General features: G+C 43.2%; 1 protein-coding gene across 1 annotated transcript in view; it reads right to left on the bottom strand.

Annotated features, from left to right (window-relative positions):
• Nucleotides 1–9,286, bottom strand: part of LOC139405168 (NLR family CARD domain-containing protein 3-like) — a 457,948-nt gene that overhangs the window by 193,129 nt on the left and 255,533 nt on the right. The gene's annotated exons all lie outside the window — the stretch shown is intronic.

Genomic DNA, 9,286 nt, shown 5'->3' with positions numbered 1-9,286 from the left:
AGTACAACAGAGTGTTGTAATGCAGGGTCACTATAGCAACAGAGTGTTGTAATACAGGGTCACTATAGCAACAGAGTGTTGTGATGCAGGGTCACTATAGCAACAGAGTGTTGAGATGCAGGGTCACTATAGCAACAGAGTTCTCTGCCCTCTCTGCTCTCTCACTCCCTCTGTTCTCTCTCTCTCTCCCTCTCTCTGCTCTGCTGCTATCTCTTTTCTCTGCTCTCTCTTTGCTCTCTGCTCTCTCTGCTCTCCCTCTGTTCTCTGCTCTTCTCTCTCTGCTCTATGCTCTCTCTCTCTCTGTTCTCTGCACTCTCTCTCTCTGCACTCTCTCTGCTCTATGCTCTCTCTCTGCTCTGCTCTCTCTGCTCTATGCTCTCTCTCCCTCTGTTCTCTGTTCTCTGCTCTCTCTCTCTGTTCTCTGCTCTCTCTCTGCTCTCTATTCTCTGATTGATGCTCTCTCACTCCCTCTGCTCTCTCTCTCTCTCTCTCTCTCTCCCTCTGCTCTCTGTTCTCTTCTCTGTTCTCTCCCTCTGCTCTGCTGCTCTCTCTTTTCTCTGCTCTCTCTGCTCTCCCTCTCTGCTCTCTCTCTCTGCCCTCAGTCTGCCCTTTCTGCTCTCTCACTCTCTGCTCTCTCTCTTCCTCTCTGCTCTCTCTCTCTTTGCTCTCTCACTCTCTCTGCTCTCGCTCCCTCTGCTCTCTGCTATCTCTGTTTTCTCAGCCTGCTCTCTGCTTGCTCTCTCTTTCTGCTATATCTCTCCCTCTGCTCTCTCTGCAGGGTCACTACAGCAACGTAGTGTTGTGATGCGGCCCTGGTGGAGTGAATCTACGACAAGAGTTTTGTGAGTTTTGAGATCCGGTGGAATCTCTCCAGACCAGAGGACTGTCTTCTAGGAGAGGAACCCTGTGACATCATCATCAGAGAGGGAGATTCTAGACACACTCTCTCAGCCTGATCTCTGCTCTCGCTCTGCTCTCTCTCTATGCTCTCTTCTCTCGCTCTCTCTCTGCTCTCTACTCTCTCTGCTCTCTCTCTGCTCTCTGCTTTCCCTGTTCTCTGCTCTCTCTCTGTCCTCACTGTGCTCTCTTTGATCTCTCTGCTCTCTCTCTGCTCTCTCTGTTCTTCTCTCTCTCTGCTCTCTACTCACTCTCTCTGCGCTCTCTGCTGTCTCTGCTCTCTTTTCTCTCTCTCTGCTCTCTCTGCTCTCTGCTCTGCTGCTCTCTCTTTTCTATGCTCTCTCTGCGCTCTCTCTGCTCTCGCTCTGCGCTCTCTCTGATCTCTCTTTCCAGTCTCTGCTCTCTCTCTACTCTCTCTGCCTCTGCTCCCTCTGCCTCTGCTCTCTCTGCCTCTGCTCTCTCTGCCTCTGCTCTCTCTGCTCTCTCTGCGCTCTCTCTGCTTTCTCTCTCTGCTCTCTCTCTATCTCTCTCTCCCCCCAATCTCTCTCGCTTTTTATATCTTAACGGCTGCAGTTTGGACAATCACCACTTGATGGCCGAGTTAAACCAGAAGTGATGAAAACAACATCACTGCAGAGAGAGAGAGAGACAGAGAGAGAGAGAGAGAGTCTAATATACGGATATACAGTGCATTCAGAAAGTATTCAGACCCCTTGACTTTTTACACATTTTGTCATGTTACAGCCTTATTCTAAAATGGATTAAATGTGTTTTTCCCCTCATCAATCTACACACAATAACCCAGAATTACAAAGCAAAAACTGTTTATTTTATGTGTGAACATTTTTATTTAAGAAAAACTTAGATATCACATTTACAGAAGTATTCAGACCCTTTACTCAGTACTTTGTTGAAGCACCTTTGGCAGCGATTACAACCTTGAGTCTTCTTGGGTATGATGCTACAAGCTTGGCACACCTGTATTTGGGGAGTTTCTCCCATTCTTCTCTGCAGATCCTCTCAAGCTCTGTCAGGTTGGATGGGGAGCGTTGCTGCACAGCTATTTTCAGGTCTCTACAGAGATGTTCGATCGGGTTCATTGTCCTGTTGTCCAGTCTGTGTATACTATTCTGGGAGTGTAGAGAGTCAGAACTGATAGAGGATCTGGAGCCCTGAGGGGGAGAGAGAGAGGGAGGGTAGAGAGTCAGAACAGATGAAAAGAGAGAGAGAGGGAGGGTAGAGAGTCATAACAGAGGGAAAGAGAGAGAGAGGGAGGGTAGAGAGTCAGAACAGAGGGAGAGAGAGAGGGAGGGAGGGGAGAGAGTCAGCACAGAGGGAAAGAGAGAGAGGGAGGGGAGAGAGTCAGAATAGAGGGAAAGAGAGAGAGAGGGAGGGGAGAGAGTCAGAACAGAGGGAAGAGAGAGAGGGAGGGGAGACAGAGGATGTGTGGAAGTTGCTTTATACTTGGTAATTGGGGGCCTTTGAGCCCTGATGGGCTGGGTGACATCAGTGACTCTCTGAGAGATATGAGCTGCTGAGGAGGGAGAGCAAGAGAGAGAAGGAGGGAGGGAGGGAGATATGGAGGGAGGGAGAGAGGGAGAGAGAGAGAGAGAGAGAGGGAGAGAGAGGGAGGGAGAGGGAGGGAGAGAGGGAGAGATTAGTCAGCAGAAATGATTCAGGACGACATTTGTCTTTAAATGTACTTCTTTATTTCAGTCTTTCCCCACGAGGGGTAGGTATTCAGGTATTCCTACCATGGTGTGTGCATTGATTTTAGTCCCCTTCTCATTAACTAGATGCTGACAGTGACCAGAGATGGCTAGATTGAGCTAGAGGGGTGTGTGTGTGCGTGCAAGCGCTTTTACGTGTGTGTTTTTGTGAGAGAGTTAACGGGACTTTCGATAAGAATGACACACACAGCCCTGATTCCATTTTCTGCTTTGTGTTTCAATGAGGTCTTAGTGGAATAGAGGCATGTGATTCATGAACCATTACTGCTGTTGGAAAACGTCAGAAAGAGAGAAAGAAGGAAAGGAAGCAGTCCGTTCTGAACTGCTTCAAGGTCAGAAGTTGGTCATGATGTTTCTCTGAAACACAGAACACTAAAGTTGGTCATGATGTTTCTCTAAAACAGTAAAGACTAAAGTTGGTCATGATGTTTCTCTGATACACAGAACACTAAAGTTGGTCATGATGTTTCTCTGATACACAGAACACTAAAGTTGGTCATGATGTTTCTCTAAAACAGTAAAGACTAAAGTTGGTCATGATGTTTCTCTAAAACACAGAACACTAAAGTTGGTCATGATGTTTCTCTGAAACACAGAACACTAAAGTTGGTCATGATGTTTCTCTGAAACAGTAAAGACTAAAGTTGGTCATGATGTTTCTCTGAAACACAGAACACTAAAGTTGGTCATGATGTTTCTCTGAAACACAGAAGACTAAAGTTGGTCATGATGTTTCTCTGAAACACAGAACACTAAAGTTGGTCATGATGTTTCTCTGAAACACAGAACACTAAAGTTGGTCATGATGTTTCTCTGAAACACAGAAGACTAAAGTTGGTCATGATGTTTCTCTGAAACACAGAAGACTAAAGTTGTCCATGATGTTTCTCTAAAACAGTAAAGACTAAAGTTGGTCATGATGTTTCTCTAAAACACAGAACACTAAAGTTGGTAATGATGTTTCTCTGAAACAGTAAAGACTAAAGTTGGTCATGATCTTTATCTATAACAGTAAAGACTAAAGTTGGTCATGATGTTTCTCTAAAACACAGAAGACTGAAGTTGGTCATGATGTTTCTCTTAAACAGTAAAGACTAAAGTTGGTCATGATGTTTATCTAAAACAGTAAAGACTAAAGTTGGTCATGATGTTTCTCTAAAACACAGAACACTAAAGTTGGTCATGATGTTTCTCTGAAACACAGAAGACTAAAGTTGGTCATGATGTTTCTCTAAAACACAGAACACTAAAGTTGGTCATGATGTTTCTCTAAAACACAGAACACTAAAGTTGGTCATGATGTTTCTCTAAAACACAGAACACTAAAGTTGGTCATGATGTTTCTCTGAAACAGTAAAGACTAAAGTTGGTCATGATGTTTATCTAAAACAGTAAACACTAAAGTTGGTCATGATGTTTCTCTGAAACAGTAAAGACTAAAGTTGGTCATGATGTTTCTCTGAAACACAGAACACTAAAGTTGGTCATGATGTTTCTCTAAAACAGTAAAGACTAAAGTTGGTCATGATGTTTCTCTAAAACACAGAACACTAAAGTTGGTAATGATGTTTCTCTGAAACAGTAAAGACTAAAGTTGGTCATGATCTTTATCTATAACAGTAAAGCCTATAGTTGGTCATGATGTTTCTCTAAAACACAGAAGACTGAAGTTGGTCATGATGTTTCTCTTAAACAGTAAAGACTAAAGTTGGTCATGATGTTTATCTAAAACAGTAAAGACTAAAGTTGGTCATGATGTTTCTCTAAAACACAGAACACTAAAGTTGGTCATGATGTTTCTCTGAAACACAGAAGACTAAAGTTGGTCATGATGTTTCTCTAAAACACAGAACACTAAAGTTGGTCATGATGTTTCTCTAAAACACAGAACACTAAAGTTGGTCATGATGTTTCTCTAAAACACAGAACACTAAAGTTGGTCATGATGTTTCTCTGAAACAGTAAAGACTAAAGTTGGTCATGATGTTTATCTAAAACAGTAAACACTAAAGTTGGTCATGATGTTTCTCTGAAACACAGAAGACTGAAGTTGGTCATGATGTTTCTCTTAAACAGTAAAGACTAAAGTTGGTCATTATGTTTCTCTAAAACAGTAAAGACTAAAGTTGGTCATGATGTTTCTCTAAAACACAGAACACTAAAGTTGGTCATGATGTTTCTCTAAAACAGTAAAGACTAAAGTTGGTCATGATGTTTCTCTAAAACAGTAAAGACTAAAGTTGGTCATGATGTTTCTCTAAAACACAGAACACTAAAGTTGGTCATGATGTTTCTCTGAAACACAGAACACTAAAGTTGGTCATGATGTTTCTCTGAAACACAGAAGACTAAAGTTGGTCATGATGTTTCTCTAAAACACAGAACGCTAAAGTTGGTCATGATGTTGCCTTAGTGGAGCAGAATCTCAGTGATCAATTGGTAAACTCGTATTTATCCATAGTACCCTGCACAACGTTTATTTGCGCCTCTATATTTGCTCCCTTCGGTCTCAACGTTGATCTGAAGTCTCTTATTGTGATTTTGCTGTTCATTCATTCATATGTAGCCACATTGTATCTATGATCGTATGTGATTAATTGTAAATGTGTGTAGGTCTATCTAGCCATATTGTATCTATGATCGTATGTGATTAATTGTAAATGTGTGTAGGTCTATCTAGCCATATTGTATCTATGATCGTATGTTATTCATTGTAAATGTGTGTAAGTCTGTAGCCATGTTGTCTCTATGATTGTATGTTATTCATTATAAATGTCTGTAAGTCTGTAGCCATATTGTCTCTATGATCGTATGTTATTCATTGTAAATGTTTGTAGGTCTGTAGCCATATTGTCTCTATGGTTGTATGTTATTCATTATAAATGTCTTTAAGTCTGTAGCCATATTGTCTCTATGATTGTATGTTATTCATTGTAAATGTTTGTAGGTCTATGTAGCCATATTGTATCTATGATCGTACGGGATCCATTTATATTTTTATATCTGTAAATGAACCAATGATATCAGGCAGCACCCGGCCTTGGTTACAGACACCTGTGTGTTTCCTATGACACTATATAAACTAGTGACCCTCAGTGTTTGTCATTACACCCTGATGAAGACAGCTTGTCTGTCTAAACGTTGGTTATTAGGTTATTAAAATATTGTATCTGAGCTCCTAGAGTGTGTGGCTCTCCTTTAATTTACACATATTATAATAGACTACATGAGACCTACAGTCAGTGTCCAGACTTCAGTTAATATTATAATAGACTACAGTCAGTGTCCAGACTTCAGTTAATATTATAATAGACTACATGAGGCCTCCAGTCAGTGTCCAGACTTCAGTTACTATTATAATAGACTACATGAGGCCTACAGTCAGTGTCCAGACTTCAGTTAATATTATAATAGACTACAGTCAGTGTCCAGACTTCAGTTAATATTATAATAGACTACAGTCAGTGTCCAGACTTCAGTTAGTATTATAATAGACTACAGTCAGTGTCCAGACTTCAGTTAATATTATAATAGACTACAGTCAGTGTCCAGACTTCAGTTACTATTATAATAGACTACAGTCAGTGTCCAGACTTCAGTTAATATTATAATAGACTACAGTCAGTGTCCAGACTTCAGTTAGTATTATAATAGACTACAGTCAGTGTCCAGACTTCAGTTAATATTATAATATACCTACAGTCAGTGTCCAGACTTCAGTTACTATTATAATAGACTACAGTCAGTGTCCAGACTTCAGTTAGTATTATAATAGACTACAGTCAGTGTCCAGACTTCAGTTAATATTACATTATTCTACATATATACAGACAAGTAAAATCAAACACAAGTTTATTTGTCACGTGCGCCGAATACAGGTGTAGATCTAACAGTGAAATGCTTACAGGCTCTAACCAATAGTGCGAGGTATGTGAGTGTGTGTGTGTGTGTGTGTGTGTGTGTGTGTGTGTGTGTGGGGGGGGGGGGGGGGGGTAAGTAATGAAACATGAGACATTTGAAAATAAGAGTAGCAAGGCTACATACAGACACCGGTTAGTCAGGCTTATTGAGGTAGTATGCACATGTGGGTGTGGTTAAAGTGACTATGCATATATGATGAACAGAGAGTAGCAGTAGTGTAAAAGAGGGGTCGGTGGGTGGTGGGACACAATGCAGATAGCCCAGTTAGCCAATGTGCGGGAGTACTGGTTGGTCGGGCCAATTGAGGTAGTATGTACATGAATGTATAGTTGAAGTGACTATGCATATAAGATGAACAGAGAGTAGCAGCGTGTCGTGGCCGAATCAGAATCCTTTAGGTAACATTTATAAATAAGATGTTTTATTCATTTTCATTAGCATGTTTATGTGGGAAAAGTTACTTGGGCCAAGAGAGGGGAGAGGTCAGGTTAGTCTTATCTGTGAATGTGTCTGTAAACTATTCCTAAACCATGTGAAGGGATGGTGTGATTAATGGGGAACCAGTTAGGTGGCTCCACAATGTCTGTGTGCCAGTCACGTCTCTCTGTGATCTTGTCTAGGAAGGGGTGTATTTGATGTATGCCATTGGATGAGGTAATGTTTTTGGTTCTAAGTGGTACCAAGAACGAGATACGAACTTAGTTTAGGAGACCAAACTGAACGATAATTTATAGCCAATGCTGTCTGGCTATGTGTGTCTTTGCTATAAAGGATCTCAGTTGCCAATATGTAAGCACTCTCAGAGAATTCATTTATAGACACTGAATTGATCTGAGAGTCAAACAGGTGAAGCTCTCTCATGATTTGGTAATACAGGACATTTCCACGACAAGCGTAAAATAGGGGTTGGGGGACACAATGCAAATAGTCTTATGGCTTTGGGGTAAAAACTGTTGAGAGGCCTTTTTTTGTCCTAGACTTGGCACTCCGGTACCTCTTGCCATGCGGTAGTAGAGAGAACAGTCTGTGGCTGGGGTCTTTGACAATTTTCAGGGTCTTCCTCTGACACCACCTGGTGTAGAGGTCCTGGATGTTAGGCAGCTTTGCCCCAGTGATGTACTGGGCCGTACGCACTACCCTCTGAAGCACCTTGCGGTCGGAGGCCGAGCAATTGCCGTACCAGACAGTGATGCAACCAATGTTCTCGATGGTGCAGCTGTAGAACCTTTTGAGGATCTCAGGACCCATGCCAAATCCTTTTAGTTTCCTGAGGGGGAATAGATTTGTCGTGCCCTCTTCACGACTGTCTTGGTGTGTTTGGACCAATCTAGTTTGTTGTTGATGTGGACACCAAGGAATTTGAAGCTCTCAACCTGCTCCACTACAGTCCAGTTGAAGAGAATTGTGATGTGCTCGGTGCTCCTTTTCCTGTAGTCCACAATCATCTCCTTAGTCTTGGTTACGTTGAGGGATAGGTTGTTATTCTGGCACCACCTGGCCAGGTCTCTGACCTCCTCCCTATAGGCTGTCTCGTCATTGTCGGTGATCAACAGGCCTACCACTGTTGTGTCATCAGCAAACTTAATGATGGTGTTGGAGTCGTGCCTGGCCATGCAGTCGAGGGTGAACAGGGAGTACAGAGGGGGACAGAGCACGCACCCCTGGGGAACTCCAGTTTTGAGGATCAGCGTGGCAGATGTGTTGCTACCTACCCTCACCACCTGGGGGTGGCCTGTCAGGAAGTCCAGGATCCAGCTGCAGAGGGAGGTGTTTAGTCCCAGGTTCCTTAGCTTAGTGATGAGCTTAGAGGGTACTATGGTGTTGAACGCTGAGCTGTAGTCAATGAATAGGATTCTCACATAGGTGTTCCTTTTGTCCAGGTGGGAAAGGGTAGTGTGGAGTGCAAACATAACGTTTTGCATTGTTGCCAAAAGTTCAATTTTGGTTTCATCTGTGTGTGTCTGGTGGACGTTCGTTCTGGGCAGCGCCTCGGATTGTCTGGAGGCTCCTGAACATCCTCAGTGTGTGTCTGGTGGACGTTCGTTTTGGGTAGCGCCTCGGATTGTCTGGAGGCTCCTGAACATCCTCAGTGTGTGTCTGGTGGACGTTCGTTCTGGGCAGCGCCTCGGATTGTCTGGAGGCTCCTGAACATCCTCAGTGTGTGCTTGTTCCATCATAGCGTCTGCTATAGCAGCACCTTCATCAACACGTTCCCTTCTTTCAGCCTGGGGTCTCTCTACTGACCCACCGTCCTCTACAGTTCCCTGTGTGTCACTCTCAGGAGCTCTCTGTGCCTGTTCTCTCTCGATTGTTGTGCTGTTTGGTTTTGGTTAATGTGTTTTGGTTAATGCATTTGGTTAATGTGACGCCGCCACATTATGTCTGGGCTCACTTGAACCTGGTAAGTTCTGGGTCCCGTTTGTGTGTGTACGGCCCCTCTTGTCCATTTCCCTCCTTCTGTAGTCTGGCACCATCACTTCCTGTCCTGTTTGGAGATGGCGCTCCCGGCCACTGGAGTGCATCTTGGCTTGTTTGTTCAGCACTTCATTACGCCTGTTTGGCTTCATGATGTCCAGCTGTGTGCGGAGAGGCCTCCCAAACGTCAGTGCGGCTGGGCTTTCATTTGTCGTGGCATGTGAGGTGTTTTGGTAGGAGGCCAGGAACTTGGCCAGTTTTGTTTGCAAAGTCCCTTCGTCTCGTTTTGCTGCACGGAGTCCTTGCTTTAGGGTTTGCACAAA

This window comes from Oncorhynchus clarkii, unplaced genomic scaffold, assembly GCF_045791955.1.
Source record: "Oncorhynchus clarkii lewisi isolate Uvic-CL-2024 unplaced genomic scaffold, UVic_Ocla_1.0 unplaced_contig_8549_pilon_pilon, whole genome shotgun sequence".
NCBI classification, from domain to species: domain Eukaryota; kingdom Metazoa; phylum Chordata; class Actinopteri; order Salmoniformes; family Salmonidae; genus Oncorhynchus; species Oncorhynchus clarkii.
This window is presented reverse-complemented; position numbering and strand designations above follow the sequence as displayed.